Source organism: Herpailurus yagouaroundi, unplaced genomic scaffold (genome assembly GCF_014898765.1).
Source record: "Herpailurus yagouaroundi ecotype Mexico unplaced genomic scaffold, PumYag 188, whole genome shotgun sequence".
Lineage (NCBI taxonomy): Eukaryota > Metazoa > Chordata > Mammalia > Carnivora > Felidae > Herpailurus > Herpailurus yagouaroundi.
In genome coordinates, this window is record NW_024412419.1 from 29,578,558 (window position 1) to 29,595,696 (window position 17,139).

The following is a 17,139-nucleotide window of genomic DNA, read 5'->3' on the forward strand; positions in this document are numbered from 1 at the left end:
CATGAGATGGTGTCATCTCTCAGGTTTTAAATCTAGAATATTCACCCTTTTGGTCATAATACCTTAATTACTGACATAAACATGATGAGAGGTAAAAACAATTTTTTAAATGGTCCTTCTTTACACTTCTTTTTTCCAAACTGGACCATAAAATCAATTTTTAACAGAACAGAATAAAAATATCAGAATTCATAGTCTTTGTAGCACTTTTGTTTCTGTTGTGTTTGTAGTTTTACATTGGGTCACCTTGATTTTACGGTATTTCCTTTTGTGGATTGCAGTCAAAATATTTGAAAGCCATTACTTTCAACTACCTTCCCTAATGCTATTTGCCTATTTGACTTTTTAATGGAATCATCACTCATGATGTATATAATGGGAAGCAGGGATATGACCAAGAACAACGGCTGTACACTTAGTCTATCCAATCGGTTTGATAAATGTTTACATTTGAATTCTCACTTAAAAAAAATCTCATTAAGAACTCTCAAATAAAAAAAAAAAAACAGAAAAAGCAAAACCAACTAGAACAGAATTTGTCCAGTTGGAACAGGGGTGTACCCCCATCACCTCTTTTAGCCTTCTTATGGAGAAACAGTGCTCACAACATCTTCGTCAGGTCTCAGCTCCCCCAGAGAACAGTCTGCAGCTTGAACAACTTACTCAACTTCTCTGGACCCAGCTGCTCCATCTATAAAATGAAAAACGTATAGCCTCATTGTGCTCTCAGACCTATTGTGAGTGAAATTTGCACAATAGATCTCAGTTCCCAAGTTCCTAAGCTGCTTCTCAACCATTGTTTTGCGTCAACTCAACGATTTTCCATTCATCACAAAGTGTCTTAAAAATGTATCAAAGACAAGTTAATTTGAAATAACCCCAATGCATTTAGGTACCTGCAGCTCTTCTCCCAAGATATTTGGCCATTGTTAATATTATAAATAAAACCTGATTCAGAGACCTAGGGAAAATATGTTGTGTCCCATCTCTAGAAAGTGCCTTATCCTACATGAAATTCTAATGTTTTAGCTTCATTCCTTTGGATCAGTATCTATATTGATTAAAATGTGAAAAATAAAAGAAATAGTAATTGTATGGGAGAGTAATCACAAGAAAGTGTAACTTAGAATTTATATATATATATATAATATATATAGTGTATATTTTATATATTATATTCTATAATATACCATATATAATATATATCTATATAATAGAGGAAAACATATATAGTATATTATAGAATATAATATATAATATATTATATATATCTAATAATATGTCATATAAATTAATATATATATATATATCCAAAGATTAAAAAAAGAAAAAGAAAATAGTGTTCAGTGAGGTAAATTAAACAGAAAGGGGAGAATCAGTATCAAAGAAACCTTTGTTTACTCTTATTGATAGTAATTCCAACGACTACAAGTAAGAATACCCTGTATTTGCATTTTTCTTGCTGGTTTGCAAAACTACCTCATACCAGATCCCTGTAATATCTATGCGGAATACTTAGATAAGTCTTCATAAATTACTTTTTAAAAAACAGTTAAATAAAAAAAAAAGCCAAGAGTAAGATAAGCAAATTGCCCAATTTAAGAAATTAGTAAGTTGCAAGAAAATAACCTGGGAAAAGACCCTTGGCCTTCTCTGTTCTTTCAGGTACATCTGTCCTCCCACTTCCTAGTCTTCTAAAAACCAGCCTTGAGTGCCGCGAAACAAACATGTGAAGTATCCCAACCCTGATCACCAGAAACAGGAACTCAGCTCTGCTGAAGGGAGCTTGCCCTTCTTTAGATTGTTCCCCAGTGCCGGTAGGAAGGTAAACTAGTATACTTATTCCACAGTGCAGGACAGGCTTCCCTTCAAGGAGAGTTGAGTTCAAGAGAAAACACCTCCAAACACAAAATATCAATACTATTGTGTGTTCCTTTTTTTTAACATTTATTTATTTTTGAGACAGAGAGAGACAGAGCATGAACTGGGGAGGGTCAGAGAGAGGGAGACACAGAATCTGAAACAGGTTCCAAGGCTGGAACTCACGGACGGCGAGATCACGACCTGAGCCAAAGTCGGACGCTTAACCAACTGAAACACCCAGGTGCCCCACTGTTGTGTGTTCTTTAGGAACAAGGTACTTCAACATCGCCATTAATGACAATGACAAGGGAAGCCCCGCAACCAACACTGGACCAAACACCGTATTTATCAACAGTGAAAATCACTAAATAAACAAGAAGTTCACAGCTTTGGAACATGGGGTAAACATGTATCTCTGACTTCAGTGCAGTGATTTTATTTCGCTGGTTAAAAAGCAGCTATAAGAAAAAGATAATAGACATATTTTTTAAGTTATTTATTTATTTTGAGAGAGAGAGAGAGAGAGAGAGAGAGAGAGAGAGACAGCATGAGTGGGGGAGGGGCAGAGAAAGAGGGAGACAGAGAGAATCCCAAGCAGGATCCGTGCTGTTAGCACAGAGCCCAATGAGAGGATCTCACGAAACTGTGAGATCATGACCTGAGCAGAAACCAAGAATCAGACTGCTAACCGACTGAGCCACCCAGGCACCCCGGTAATAGACATATTTTATCATTAGTCGACACTACTGAGAATGACAGAGGAAACCTGAAATTAAATAAACATAGTGCATCTTCAAATAACATTTCTGAAGAGGTGACCTTGTGAATCAAATACAGTTTACTCAAGGATACTGTTAGAAATGTCTACTATGTGCTTCTGTTTTCACTCCAGAAGGAAGTTTACCTATGGGCTACATTCACTAATAGTCACTTTGTTTTATTAGTTTTACCTGATTTGTGTCCATATTCTTTGCTATTGTGATTTAGCATTGTGAACTTTCTGAGGTGCTCTGTCAGGACTATCAACAGTGTTGTGTCAACAGCACTCATAGATCATTACAGCGTGGGTGCAAAGATAATATGCTGAGCTAAGTGTTTGATATTAAAGTACTTTTGTTCTTAAAAGCATAAAATATTTTTTTTAATTCTTAAATATTATAAAGACTAAGCTCAACAAGACAGCTAGGTAGAGTAGGCAAACTGTCTATGTAATTTGATTTCACGGGTCTAACAATTTCCTGCTCTTTTCTGAATACTTCATCCTTTTGCTCACTGGTATATGAAATTTAACATTTAGAGCTTTTTTCCAGCAAACGACTTCATTATCATTCATATCATATAAATAACCAAACATTTTTTAAAGTAGATACTCAAACGGAGACTAGTGTAAACCAAGATACTATTGAACTTAAGGTTTCAGTGCCTTTATGGAGAAGCAACATTTAGTGCTGAAGGGGAAGAAAAATGTTTTGCCTAATTAGAAAGAGAAAAATTAGTCAAAATTTGCATTTTGAAGGCAGTTTACTAAGTCATATGTCAAATGCCCCACACCATACTCCGAGAACTCTCTTTGGTTACTTTCCTCAAAAGTGGTTCTGGATAAGGCATATACTCAAAATGTCCCATAGATAGGTACATTAAGGAATTCATTTAGTTACATTTTTAATCTTCGATTAGACTTTGAAAATTCAAAGAAAAAACTTGATTTTTGTATGGTTGACTTTGTATTATGAATTCTTATAAAATTTCCTTAGTATTTCATAGCAGTTTTATAGGTTCCTTTGACTATTTTATGTATAGTTTGGTTGAATTTCCATAATGACATTTTTATTTCACCTTTTCAAACTTTATTTCTTTTTCTTGACTTATTACATTTTGGGCTCTCTACTTCAACATTAAGGGAAAAAAATGAGAGAAGTCCTTTCTTTGTTTCTGATGTAAGAGAAAAAAATGTTAATTTTTTACCATTAAATTTGATACTAGCCATAAAGTCTTCATAGGTGTTCTTTATCAGGTTGAGAAGTTTCCTTCCATTCATAGTTTATTAGGATTTTTTCAAATCATAAATTGCCATTGAATGTAGCAAATACTTTTTCTGCTCTATTGAAGTGATCATGTGATTTTTCTTTCATAATCCTTTACTATGGTGAATTATACTGATTGATTTCATATATAAGCCAATCTGAATTCCCAGGATAAAACCTACTTGGTCATGACTTATAGTCCCTGCTATCTATTGCTGTTCTATCATAATCAATAGAATACTTTGTTAAAGATTTTTGCATTTACTATTCATGAGAAACATTAGTCTCCAGTTTTTTTCTCTTTGCAATATCTTTATCTTATCTTGGTATTAGAGTTATGCTTGCCTCATAAAGTGAATTGGAGCGATTATACTTATCTACTTTGTGAAGAGTTTGCAAAATACAGGTATGATTTTTTTCCCTTAAATATTTAATAGAATTCATTAATGAAGCCATTTGGACCTACCATTTTCTTTGTGAAAATTATATTTCTTTAATAGATATAAGACAATTTAAAAATTCCATTTCCCATTGCAAAAGTTATAGAAAGTTGTGTTTTTAAGTCAACACCAATTTCCTATAAATTATTGCATTATATGTTATGAAGTTATTCATATATCCTCTTATTTTCTTTAGTATCTCTGGTGATGCTCCTTAATTTATTCACCTTGGTAATTTGTATCTTGGGGTTCTTTTTCTCCTTTTTCTTGACAGTCTTGTTAGTAAATTTATCAATTTTATTGATCTTTTCAAATAAGTAGCTGACATTATTGATTTTCTCTACTGTTTAAATTTCTATTGCAGTGGTTTGACTCATATTTCCTTTTACTAATATTGGATTTGCTTTGTTCTGGTTAGTGTCTTCTTAAGGTAAAAGACTAGATCATTCATTTTGTACCTTTCTTCTTTCATGAAATAAACTATAAATTTCCTTTTATGGATTGTTTTAGTTGTATCTGTTAATTTTGATAGGAGGTGTGTGTGTGTGTTTTATTATTCAGCTAGTAATAGTTTTATATTAATTTTTATCTTATGATTTTTTCTTTGAGCCATGAGTTATTTGGAAGTACATTTAATTTTGAAGTACTTAGGGACATTTATCAATTTTTTATTAATACAGATTTCTAGTCTACTATACTAACTAGTATAATAATAGTATACTAATACTATTATACAAAGAGCTCATTGTGTATTATTTCATCCTTTGAAACTTATTGGATCTTTTCACGTGGCCAAGAATATGGCCTATTTTCAGGAAAATTCCTTATTCGTTTGAAAAGAAAGCATATTCTGTTTACTTATAATGTTTTGAAAATGTCAATTAGGTTAATTTAATTGATAGTGTTAATTAGGACGCCTGGGTGGCTCAGTCAGTTAAGATCCTGACTCTTGGTTTTGGCTCAGGTCATGATCTCACAGTTTGTGGGTTCAAGCTCCATTGGGCTCTGTGCTGACAGTGCAGAGCCTGCTTGGGATACTCTCTCTCCCTTTCTCTCTGTCCCTCTCCTGCTTGTTCTGTCTCTCTCTCAAAATAAATAAACAAACAAAATTTAATTTATACTGTTAATCAACTCTTCTATATATTAATTGGTCCATGTGAACTCATGCAAACAGTTTCCAAAAAGGGAGTTTTTAAAATCTTCAAATAATATTGTAGATCTTTGCCCATTTTCCTTTTCATTTTGCTGTTGTTATTATTGAAGTAACATTAATATACAGTGTTATATTAGTTTCAGGTGTATAATATAATGATTCAAGTGTACTCATCATGATAAGTGTACTCTTAATCCCCTTCATCTGTTTCCCCCATCTCCCTCCACCTCCCCCGCTCTGGCAACGTCTAGTGTGTTCTCTGTATTTAGGTGCTTTATCTTTCCCTTTGTCTCTTTTTCCTTTGTTCATTTGTTTTGTTTCTTAAATTCCACACATGAGTGAAATCATATGGTATTTGTCTTTCTTTTACTGGCTTATTTCATTTAGCATCATACCCTCTACATCCATCTATGTTGTTGCAAATCCCAAGATCTCATTTTTTTTTTTTAACTTACATCCAAATTAGTTAGCATATAGTGCAACAATGGTTTCAGGAGTAGATTCGTTAATGTCCCTTATCCATTTAGCCCATCCCTCTCCCACAACCCTCCAGTAACTCTTTGTTTCTTCTCCATATTTGAGAGTCTCTTCTGTTTTGTCCCCCTCCCTGTTTTTATATTATTTTTGCTTCCCTTCCCTTATGTTCATCTGTTTCATGAGGACTCTTAAAGTCCTCATATGAGTGAAGTCATAGGATATTTGTCTTTCTCTGACTGGCTAATTTCACTTAGCAAAATACCCTCCAGTTCCATCCACGTAGTTGCAAATGGCAAGATTTCATTCTTTTTGATTGCTGAGTAATACTCCATTGTATATATATATACCATGTACATACATGTATATATATATATACATATATATATACCATGTACATACATGTATATATATATACACACACACACATACATATATACATACACACATATATATGTGTGTATATATATATATATATATATATATATATATATACATACACCACACCAAGATCTCATTTTTTAATGGCTGAGGATTATTCTAGTGTGTGTGTGTGTGTGTGTGTGTGTGTGTGTGTGTTTGCCAGTATACATACATATCTCACACATCTTCTTTATCCATTAATGTATCAGTGGATATGAATTGCTTCCATATCTTACCTATTGTAAATAATGCTGCAGTAAACATGGGGGTGCATATATCTTTTCAAATTAGCATTTTCATTTTCTTTAGATAAGTACTCAGTTAGTGGAATTACTGGATCATATGGTAATTCTAGTTTTAATTTTTTTGAGAAACCTCCATACTGTTTGCCATGGTGGCTTTAGCAATTTGTATTCCAACCAAAAGGGAATGAGGCTTCTTTCTTCTCCACATTCTCGCCAACATTTGTCATTTGCTGCGTTTTTGATTTTAGCCGCTCTGACAGGTATAAAGTAATATCTCATTATAGTTTTGATTTGTACTTACCTGATAATTAGTGATATTGAGCATCTTTTCATGTATCTATTGGTCATCTGTATATCCTCTTTGGAAAAATGTCTATTCCTGTCTTCTAGTTTTTATTGGATTGGGGGTGGTGGTGTTGAGCTGTATAAATTCTTTATATAATTTGGATATTAAGCCTTTATGGATATGTCATTTGCAGATATCTTCCCCAATTAAGTAGGTTGTCTTTTTGCTTCCCTTGTTGAGCAAAGCTTTTTATTTTACTATAGTCCCAATAGTATCATTTTTTGCTTTTGTTTCCCTTCCCTGAGGAGACATATCTAGAAAAATATTTCTATAATTGATTCCAGAGGTATTACTGCCTATCTTTTCTTTGAGGAGTTTTATGGTTTCAGGTCTCACATGTTGTTTTTTAATTCATTTTGAGTTTATCTTTGTGTATGGTGTAAGAAAGCAACCAAATTTCATTATTTTGCATGTAGCTGTCCAGTTTTCCCAGCACCATTTTTTGAAGAGACTATCTTTTCTCCATTCTATATTCATGCCCCCTTTGTCATAGCTTAATTGACTATATAAGCATGGGTTTATTTGCGAGCTTCTAATCTATTCCTTTGATTTATGTGTCTGTATATTTTTGTGTCCATACCATACTGTTTTGATTACTACAGCTTTGTAGTATATCTTGAAATCTGGGATTGTGATACCTCCAGCTTTGTCCTTTCTCAAGATTGGTTTGGCTACTTTGGGTCTTTTGTGGCTCTATACAAATTTTTCCCTTTAGTCTGACAACTTCTGTTTAAAGAATTTTAGAAAATTTGATACTGGACTCAGACATACTTACAATTAATAAAAATTCTTGATTTTTTGACACTTTTATCTGATATTAACACAGTCACAGCAACTTTCTTATGCTTAGTGTTTGCAGGGAAGGTATATATTTTTTTCCTTTAACTTACAGAATTGTCTGTGTCTTTGTGTCTTTGTCTTTAAAATATGTATTATAATCAACACATAGATCATTTTTTAAATCCTGCCTAATAATCTCTGCCTTTTAACTGGGTTTTTTTTTAACATACCTATATTCAATGTAATTACTGAGATGTCTACAGTTAAGCCTATGACATTGGCGTTTTTCCTATGCGTCCTGTAGTTCTTTGTTCCTGAGTTCTTCCTTCCAAGATTTTTTTCAGGGGCAGTAGGATGCACTAAATCAAACATTTTTAATATTACATTTATGTCCTCTGTTGGCATTTTATCTATGCTTCTTTGTTTTATGTTTAGTGTTTACTGGATAGATTAAAATCTCCATTTTTAACCTTCAAAAATCATGTCTTTGCATATACATCAACAGCTTGTCTTTGCATATAATGTTCCCTTTCTCTGGAATGCTTTCTCCACAGGTATCTTTAAGATTCTCTTCCTCACGTCTTTCCGGTCAATGCTCAAATGTTGTCTCATCAGAAAAGTTCCATAACGTCTTCATATAAAATTGTAACCCATCTCTCTAAGTTGTCTCTTGTATCTTGTCTTATTTTCTCCACAACATGTTTACACGTAAGGAAATTTTATTAGCTAAAGTAATGAACAGAACTATTGCTCAAGGGGGTGTTGGTGTATTCACTTTGAGTTTATTCAAATGAGTGATCACAAATCAATATAACCTTTGATACTTTAATATATTTCTGAAAATTATTTCAAAATGTATAATTGATTTTAAAAGCATACTACTGTTTGTTTTATAAATATACTACTTATTTGAGAGTTAACTAACTAGAAATCATCTTTCCAATGTTCAAATTTCTCTCTTCAACCCCCTTTGACAACTCTCATTCTTTACATTTCTACTGAAAATTAACTTCTTTGCAATGTTTTCTTCATCCTTCAAGTCTAGATTCAGGCTCCACCTATGCATTTCTAGAACACCTTTTTCTAAGAACATTTATCTCATGGGACACCTGGGTGGCTCAGGTTAAGCATCTGACTTCGGCTCAGATCACAATCTCCCGGTTCATGAGTTTGAGTCCCACATCAGGTTTTCTGCTGTCAGTGTGGATCCCTCTTCAGATCCTCTGTCCTGCATTTCTCTGTCTCCCCAACTTGTGCTCCCCCACCCCCCGTGAAAAATAAATAAACATTTAAAAAATAAGGTTGGGGCATCTGGGTGGCTCAGTCAGTTAAGTGTATGACTTTGGCTCAGGTAACGCTTTCACGGTTCATGAGTTCAAGCCCCGCATTGGGCTCTGTGCTGATAGCTCAAAGCCTGGAACCTGCTTTCAGATTCTGTGTGTGTGTCTCTCTCTTCCCCTCCCCTGCTCATGCTCTATCTCTCTCTGTCTCTGTCTCTCTCTGTCTCTCTCTCCCTCTGTCTCTCAACAATAAATAAAAGTTAAGATTTTTTAAAAGAATATTTATCTCACAGTATCGCACTTGCCAATTTGTCTCCCAGCACCTTGCATGGTCCCCAGCACATAACAAACACTCCATACATATTTGTATAAGGGAGAAACAGTGTGGGGAAAAAAAGGAAAAATAAGAGACAGGAAGAGAGGAAAGAAGAAGGCCCGCTTTACCTAATTCTGGTCAATGTCCTTCAATGCTCTGCACTCTTTCCTTACCTCACAAAATATCTAGATTTCTATAGTAAAATATATTAAAAATGAAGCATTTATTCAATTCATTTAGATCCCATATAATTTAAGCTTCATATTTAAGCTTAAGAAAGAGAGGGAAATCATTCTTTCTGGCTGTCAAGTAATGCTTGGATAAACTCTTATTGGCTTACTAAGGTTTACTACACATGGAGTGAATTTTCAGAATATGAGATCCTGCTACTTTTGTATATCCCATAGAGTCCTAAGTACAATATGCACTATTATGAAATATGAAATCAAATTTCACTGTTTCTTAACATGTTCCATCTTGTTGCTTAGCTACTTTCTTCTACAAAATTTCAAACTCACACTTGCCACTTGAAGCAGAAATTTTAAGGAGAAAAACCTTTCAGGATAAAGACTCAGCTCTGCAGTCTATCCAAATTTTCCAGAAGATTCTTCAAAATATTTATATGTGCAAAAGCAAAATGACTCTTCTTAGGTATGACAGTCTACCTTTCTGGTATTTAACATCAATCCCCTTCTGGTTCTCCTATCCTTTGTTGTAGCGCCATTCTATTAATCTTTCTTTAAATACATCATAATCACCAATGCCCTCATATCTGCAATGCCCATGTCCTGGATTTTATATCTCATTTTTACATCTTATCCCAACCTTCCACAAGAGAAACAATCATCTCTTCCTGTGTGTTCCCTAAGCTTCTGCTACATTGCTCATATCCACTGTATGTTATTTGGTGTAAACATGATTATAATCATACCTAGCAAAAAGGGGAAACTCCCCCCCCCCCCCCGCCCGTGACATCTTTCAAGAAGTACACTGTCTTTGTTCAGCATAAATTAATACACAAGCTCCTTTGAGATACAGAGAAAAACCTTGGGGGCCTGAGTATGAGCAGAATCACTCCACAGTCTTTTCTAGAGAGGAAAAAGAATGTGCTGGTTTCTCCTCTGGGATGCAAAGGAGGAGAGCAAAGGACAGAGCAAAGGGTGATCCATGATGGGATCCCCATGATTTAAAACGTGGTCTCACCCATATTTTGCTGAATATCCGTGGTGAAGGAATAAATTCATGAAATGCTTGCACGATGGAGGATTTTGTGGAAAACTGGTGAAAGCTGGAGTTTTGCACTCATGTGGCGGGGGTGAAATCAGGACTGAAAGGACAGAAGCAGTCAGGTGACAGCCAAGGAAAGGTATAAAAATAAAAGGGATTAGATGTTGGTGACTGGCAACAAGTTCATAGAAATCTCTTATGCCTGTGGTCACTCAGGTTTCATTTTACACTCTATGCCCCGGATCCTGTGATCTAGCACAACTTGGCTAGCTACGTATTGTATGTAATTATCCACCCTTGAACACAATCAAGGTTGTGGATGGTCTTGCCTTGACTCCTATCTATTGAAAGAATTGGATAAGGATGTAGAGCATCACCAGGCACAAGTCCTGACTGCTTTTGGAATAAACCTCAAAGTCAAAGCAAAGTTTCGGAAACTACTACTTACACTATTGGATGGTGTCAAATGGAAAGCTAAGCACACAAAAAGTAGGGTGTGAACTTACTAGACTCAGCAATTCTAAGAAACTCCCACCTGAAGCAGCTGACTAGAGGTTGTTTTTAACACAGCTTAGCTGACATGCCATGCGTTAAGAAATTGAAGAAATCTTTCCCAGAAGGGGAAAAAAGCCTGTTGCATATGTATTTAAGCTGAATTTCTTTCTCGTATTTCATCCACTGAGAGAGGAATCTGCAGCCTGGACTGCTACTATAATAGCGTCTATCTGACAGATACTGGAATCTCTAAATAAGGCTACAAGCTACTAGAAACAAGGGGCATTTTAATGGAGCATATATTTAGGGTTTGCAGTGGAGGATTTGGAACCAAGAAGAGAGCGTGATCCTGAAATGTTGTAGTGCAGCCACAGGTCCTGAGAGTAGCAAAGTAACAGCAATTAACAGAAAGTTCGGAGGATATATAGCATATGATCCCAAAGCCACCAGGGAAAATATCTTACAGATACAATAGCATAAAATACTAGAATGGGTATTTAAGAAAGTGGAGAAATTCTAGAATGCAATTCAAGTTTCTGATCATAAACAGGAAGGGAATGGCATAGATATATTTTAAGACATATGAGACACTTTAAGTAAACCATTCAGCAAAGTGCTTGGAAGTCATTTTTAAAAATCAGGCTCAGGGAGCAATTTACAGCAATGCTTTACTAGAAAAAAATTTCACCAGCATAAGCAGGTTTAGAGACCCCAAATTCTTACTATTAGTGAATCTAATCCAGAAAAAAAGAGAGTGATGTGACATCAGCTGCCCTCTGGGATCAAGAATAAATCGACTTCCACACTGAAAGTGAGTGGGAATTTGAACTGAGGTAAATATAATGCAGACCCAGAAGAGGAATGCAGGTGCTAGAAGTCAGCTGAAGCTGGCTCCCCACCTTTAGTAAGAAGGTATGGCAGCCAAACGTGCTTTTGAACAAGTATTTCCTCTTCTCTAACATATGGTGGTATCACATTTCTCCATTCCCTTTGAATTTAGGCATTGCCACCCAACTTGCTTTGGCCAATGAAATGTGAGCAGAAGTGACCAAGTCACTTTATAAGACAAAAACATTTAGAGTTAGTACACAAGTTGTTTCATACCTTCCCATTGCTACAGTGATTAAGGAAACACATATCAAAATGGAGTTTCCATGGGCACCTTTGTGGCTTAGTTGGTTAAGTGTCCAGCTTCAGCTCAGGTCATGATCTCACAGTCTGTGAGTTCAAGCCCCACGTCCAGCTCCGTGCTGACAGCTCAGAGTCTGGAGCCTGCTTCAGATTCTGTCTCCCTCTCTCTCTGTTCCTCCACTGCTCATGCTTTCTTTCGCTCTCTCTGCCTCTGTCTCTCTTGAAAATAAATAAATATTTTTTAAGATGAGGTCTCCATTAGCCTGGGTCCTTGAATGTCTCCAGTGAACCTGTACATAGATATGACTTAGAAATAAACTTGTTGTAAGATCTGGTGGACACACCCTAAGGGGATGTCCAATACTGCTCATCTATTGTTCATGCTTTTGTGTAATCCCCTCCTTTTCAGTGTAGGTGGGACTTGCTTCCAACCAATAGAACAGGGCAAAAGTAATGGGAGCTCATTTCTGTGATTACATTATAAAACATATAAAAATATCTTACTGGCAGACACACCAGGGGCTCCACTCACAGGCCCTGAAGTAAGCTACCATGAAACAAGGACCCATGTTGGAAAAGCCCACTGGCAAGGAACTGTGGTCATTTATTAGGCAGCAATAGAAAACTTATGCAGAAGCCATTGTGTTTTAGAAGTTGTTACTACATCATAACCTATCGTATTCCTTCTGACAGAAGAATCCCAAATAAGCCCAATATTTATGTGCAAGAGTGTGCCTACAAATGCCAGTACAGTATAGGTAGCCCAGTATAGGAGTCCATAGCCGGCTTCTCAGATCCACTGGTTTTGTTTATCTAAGTATCCATTGTGTGGTATTATGTTTGCAGTGGAACTGTCCCATATATGCGAAACAGATTCAAGTTTAAAGAACAGCCAGAAATTTCGTGAAGGAGAAACACTTACCAGGTAACTTAGATTGCAGTGATCATTGGGTCTCTTCAAACAGTGACCATGAAGTGAACTCTATTTCTGTATCCAGACTTTTCAAAGAAAATTGATGATTTGGGATTATGTGTCATATTTATTTGTACCACTCTATGCCCTCCAGAACACTATCATATATCTCCAGATTTATATGCATCCTAGTTGAAATGTACAATTCTATAAGAGCCAACTATATGAATGAGTTACAAGGTAAATGCATGCTAATGCTGACAATGGCAGAAGCATCTACAATCATAACATTTAACACATTTTTACAACAGTAAGCCTGCTATTTGCCATTTATGGGAAACCTTCCTAGAGCCTCAAAACTTAGCATTTGGTTATATTTGTCTCTCATTTGTTATAACTTTTCTCTTATGTCACTTAGACTCAAGTTAGACCAATTAGAGTTTGTCCTTAGAACATTTGGAATTAGGATTCATTGAAACACTATCTGTTGATTATTTGAACTGAGGAGGAATTAACTGAGGAGCTGTGTGGGTGGCCATATGTGCATAGAAGAAAAAGCCTCGATGCAGAGAGTAAAAATAGAGAAGTCACAGACAGTGCAAAAATAAGAGGCCAGGTAGGAAGTGGGAGAGAAAACAAGCGAGAAACTAACTGACTGACTTGGTGACTGAAGAATTCCCATTTCCATCCTTAGGTTTATTTTAATTAACTGCTTCTTTTACACGTATATCAAGTTGTGCCTTTATTTACTTTGAAGCATGAAATTTATGAAATGTATCTCTAGTAAGATGCTGCTTTCTCCAAGGCTCTGGAAAGAATTTAAGCAGTCCCTGAACTTAGATTAAATAAATAAATAAATAAATAAATAAATAAATAAATAAATACATAATATCCTTAGTTTTACCTACCTCTAAGTGAAATTATAATTTTCTTCAATTATGGATGTAAGAAAATAAGCAGTCATATAAAGCAATATTGTAACTGTCATCAATAGCAATCAGAAATTTTCATACCCCACTACAGTTGTATCTGAAATCTTGATATACTGTATATGTTGATCACAATTTCAAAATGATGGTAGTTATTAGACTCACCACTAGATAGTATTATTTAATGCATTAATAAGGAAGTACATAATTACTATGTTACAAATTTATTTTTAATACTTTGCTAGTCTCATTTCAATATAATTGGTTTCCAATGCAATCCTACTTATTTTCTTATATTAATTTTATTTTATTTAAAAAAATTTGTTAATGTTTATTTATTTTTTGAGACAGAGACAGACACAGCATGAACAGGGGAGGGTCAGAAAGAGAGGGAGACATAGAATCCAAAGCAGGCTCCAGGCCCTGAGCTATAAGCACAGAGCCCGATGCGGGGCTCGAACTCACAGACCGTGAGATCATGACCTGAGCCGAAGTCGGACGGTTAACCGACTGAGCCACCCAGGCGTCCCTATTATATTAATTTTAAAACATTATTCTGAGAAGGGATACACAGGATTTACCAGATGTCCAAATGGGTTTAGGGCCCATAAAAATACTGAGATCAAAGATAGGCAAGAAGTGTTAAGATTACCAGTGAGCTAAACAATCAAATCCATAGAAATCAGGGGAACACCAAGTGGAACGAGACCCTTATACCTCTGAGAATTACTGTTATTTCCTATGCCCAGGTTTGGACATTTTACACCTACTATGTTAAATATCTGACTATATCTTTAAAAGACCTTAGTGAAAAATATGAGATATAATTTCTTTCCTGCTGTAGCTGAAGTCTTTATATGTAATGGCTGATGAAACAGTAAGTGGTATTATCATGCTGAGTCAAATCATTCAAGTTGACTACCAGTTAAGGAACATAAACACAGGTTGTATTGAATTGGGAGGGAATAATGAAAAAAATTAAACTCCATCATCATTGCTATCATTTCAATTATTGTTTTGCTTATAACATTCCAATCCTCTCTCAGTAACTTAAGATAACTTAAGATATATTTACGTATGCATTCTAGTGGTGGTTTTAAATAAGCATTCTGTCAGCCTCCAGTTATTACCTCAACTAATTTGAGAAAGAGAATCTGTGGCTAGAATTACAAATGAGTGGGTTTGCAACTTACGGCACTTAGGGAGTGAAGGACCATTGACAGTAATTACTTCTTTTCCCCTTGAGGGCCCCTGAGAAGGAAAGTACTGCATTTTCCTACTGAGAAAATTCAGTGTTTGACAGACCATGGACAATTATAAAATTAGCTAATTGATAACTTATTAGCATGAGAAACATGCATGTTCATCAGTAGATATTTTTAAAATAAAGTTCTGCTCTAATTTCGCATGAATATTTCAAATGAGGCCTATCAAGAAATTCTGTTTCATTTTATTTCCTTTTTCTTCATTTGCATTGTCTGTCATCCCTGATAAATTCTGGAATCTTCAGAGATTTAGGTATAAATAGGGAAAACCACTGACTCTGAGGTCTCTGAAGTTTTCCACAATTGCAAATTAATCTATGACATAATTCTAAAAATATTAAAAATTATTATCAACAAGTGCAACAGGAATGAGGCTGGATGAAGTAAGGCCACCTCTGACTGTTTTTTTAAAACAGAAGCACACTCACACACACACACACACACACCTTGATTCTGGACTATTTGAAGGCAATGGACACTAAATAAAGGAAGAATAACAGATGGGAGCATACTGTGTTTTCAATATCCTTCAGGACTTGTTTTAGAAAAAGACCTGTTTAAGCCATTCTGCTCGATCTACAAAATTCTGTTGTAAAATTAGGTCTCCTGAGAAATAAGAATAAAACAAAAATACCTGATGAAGAGAATAGCTCTATATTGTCATGTTCAAACAAAGGTTAACTAGAAAATGGAAAATCTTGATTCTAACAAGTTTATAATGCCATAGTTCATGGCAGTGCTTAAAAGCTGCTTACTGGCAAAGTAGAATCTGAGCTCAAGTTCCACTGCCACGTTCCACCTGCATATCCTAGGGAAAAGGAATGAATGAGCCTCAGATGATTCACGTGTAAAAGGAGGAAAATAACAATTCTCCCTCAGGGATGTTGTGAGGATTTCATGAAACAAGAAAAGTGCCTAGGAAAGTGCCTGACATATGACAGGTGCTCAACAAACTGAAGCATGCTGCCCTCTTCTGCTGGTTTGTACCCTACTGTCCATCAGACTGAGCAGCATGTACAGGAGTGAGCCAAATGGATACTAATTTGGGGTAAGATGGAATCAAGGAAAAGAAAGGAACATAGAGTGATTACATTTGAAATAGGACTACACCTTGAGAAAGAGAAAAGCAATACCTCTCAGATAGGCAATGAAATAACTCAAGCTTACGTATCTTTAATTCTTGTTAGTTCGAATCTCTGAGGCCCTTTCTTAGTTTCTTTTTTCTCAACATTCCCCGTGGATTTCCAGAAAATCATTGCCTTATGTTTTGGTTATTTATTTTGATGCTATATATTTAAATTAGGCTTATTATGTTTTCAGTGATTTAAAGGAAGTGGACTTACGGTGGTAGTATATAATACTTCTTAATGCTTACTATCTTCAACTAAAATTTAGGTAATAAACCACTAGAAGATAGATTTCCCCATTCTAAAAACCCCATAACCCAAATGACTGGTTTGTTTAAGCAACAATAAGTGAGGAGGGAAGAATAAAAATCAAGAGAAGGAGAGAAGAGTGAAGGAAGGAGGGAAACAGAAAAAAAAAAGGATAAATATACACTCCTTTAAAAAAAATACAATTTCAGTTAGGTGAGTAGTGAGTGGCTTCTTGAAAATATAGACTTAGGGCATTTCTGTAACCCAAAAATCCAGCAAGGTATGGACTGTTAGCAAAAATATAAGAAAATACACCACCTTTCCCATCTGCTTCTTCCTCTAAAACCCTATATATTTCTTTGTTGTTGCACCTCCAGAAATGCAAAATGGAATTGGGAGATTTTCAGAAAGGAAAACCAAAGCAATCACAGGGATTTGGAGTAGGAATCAAGCTAGGGA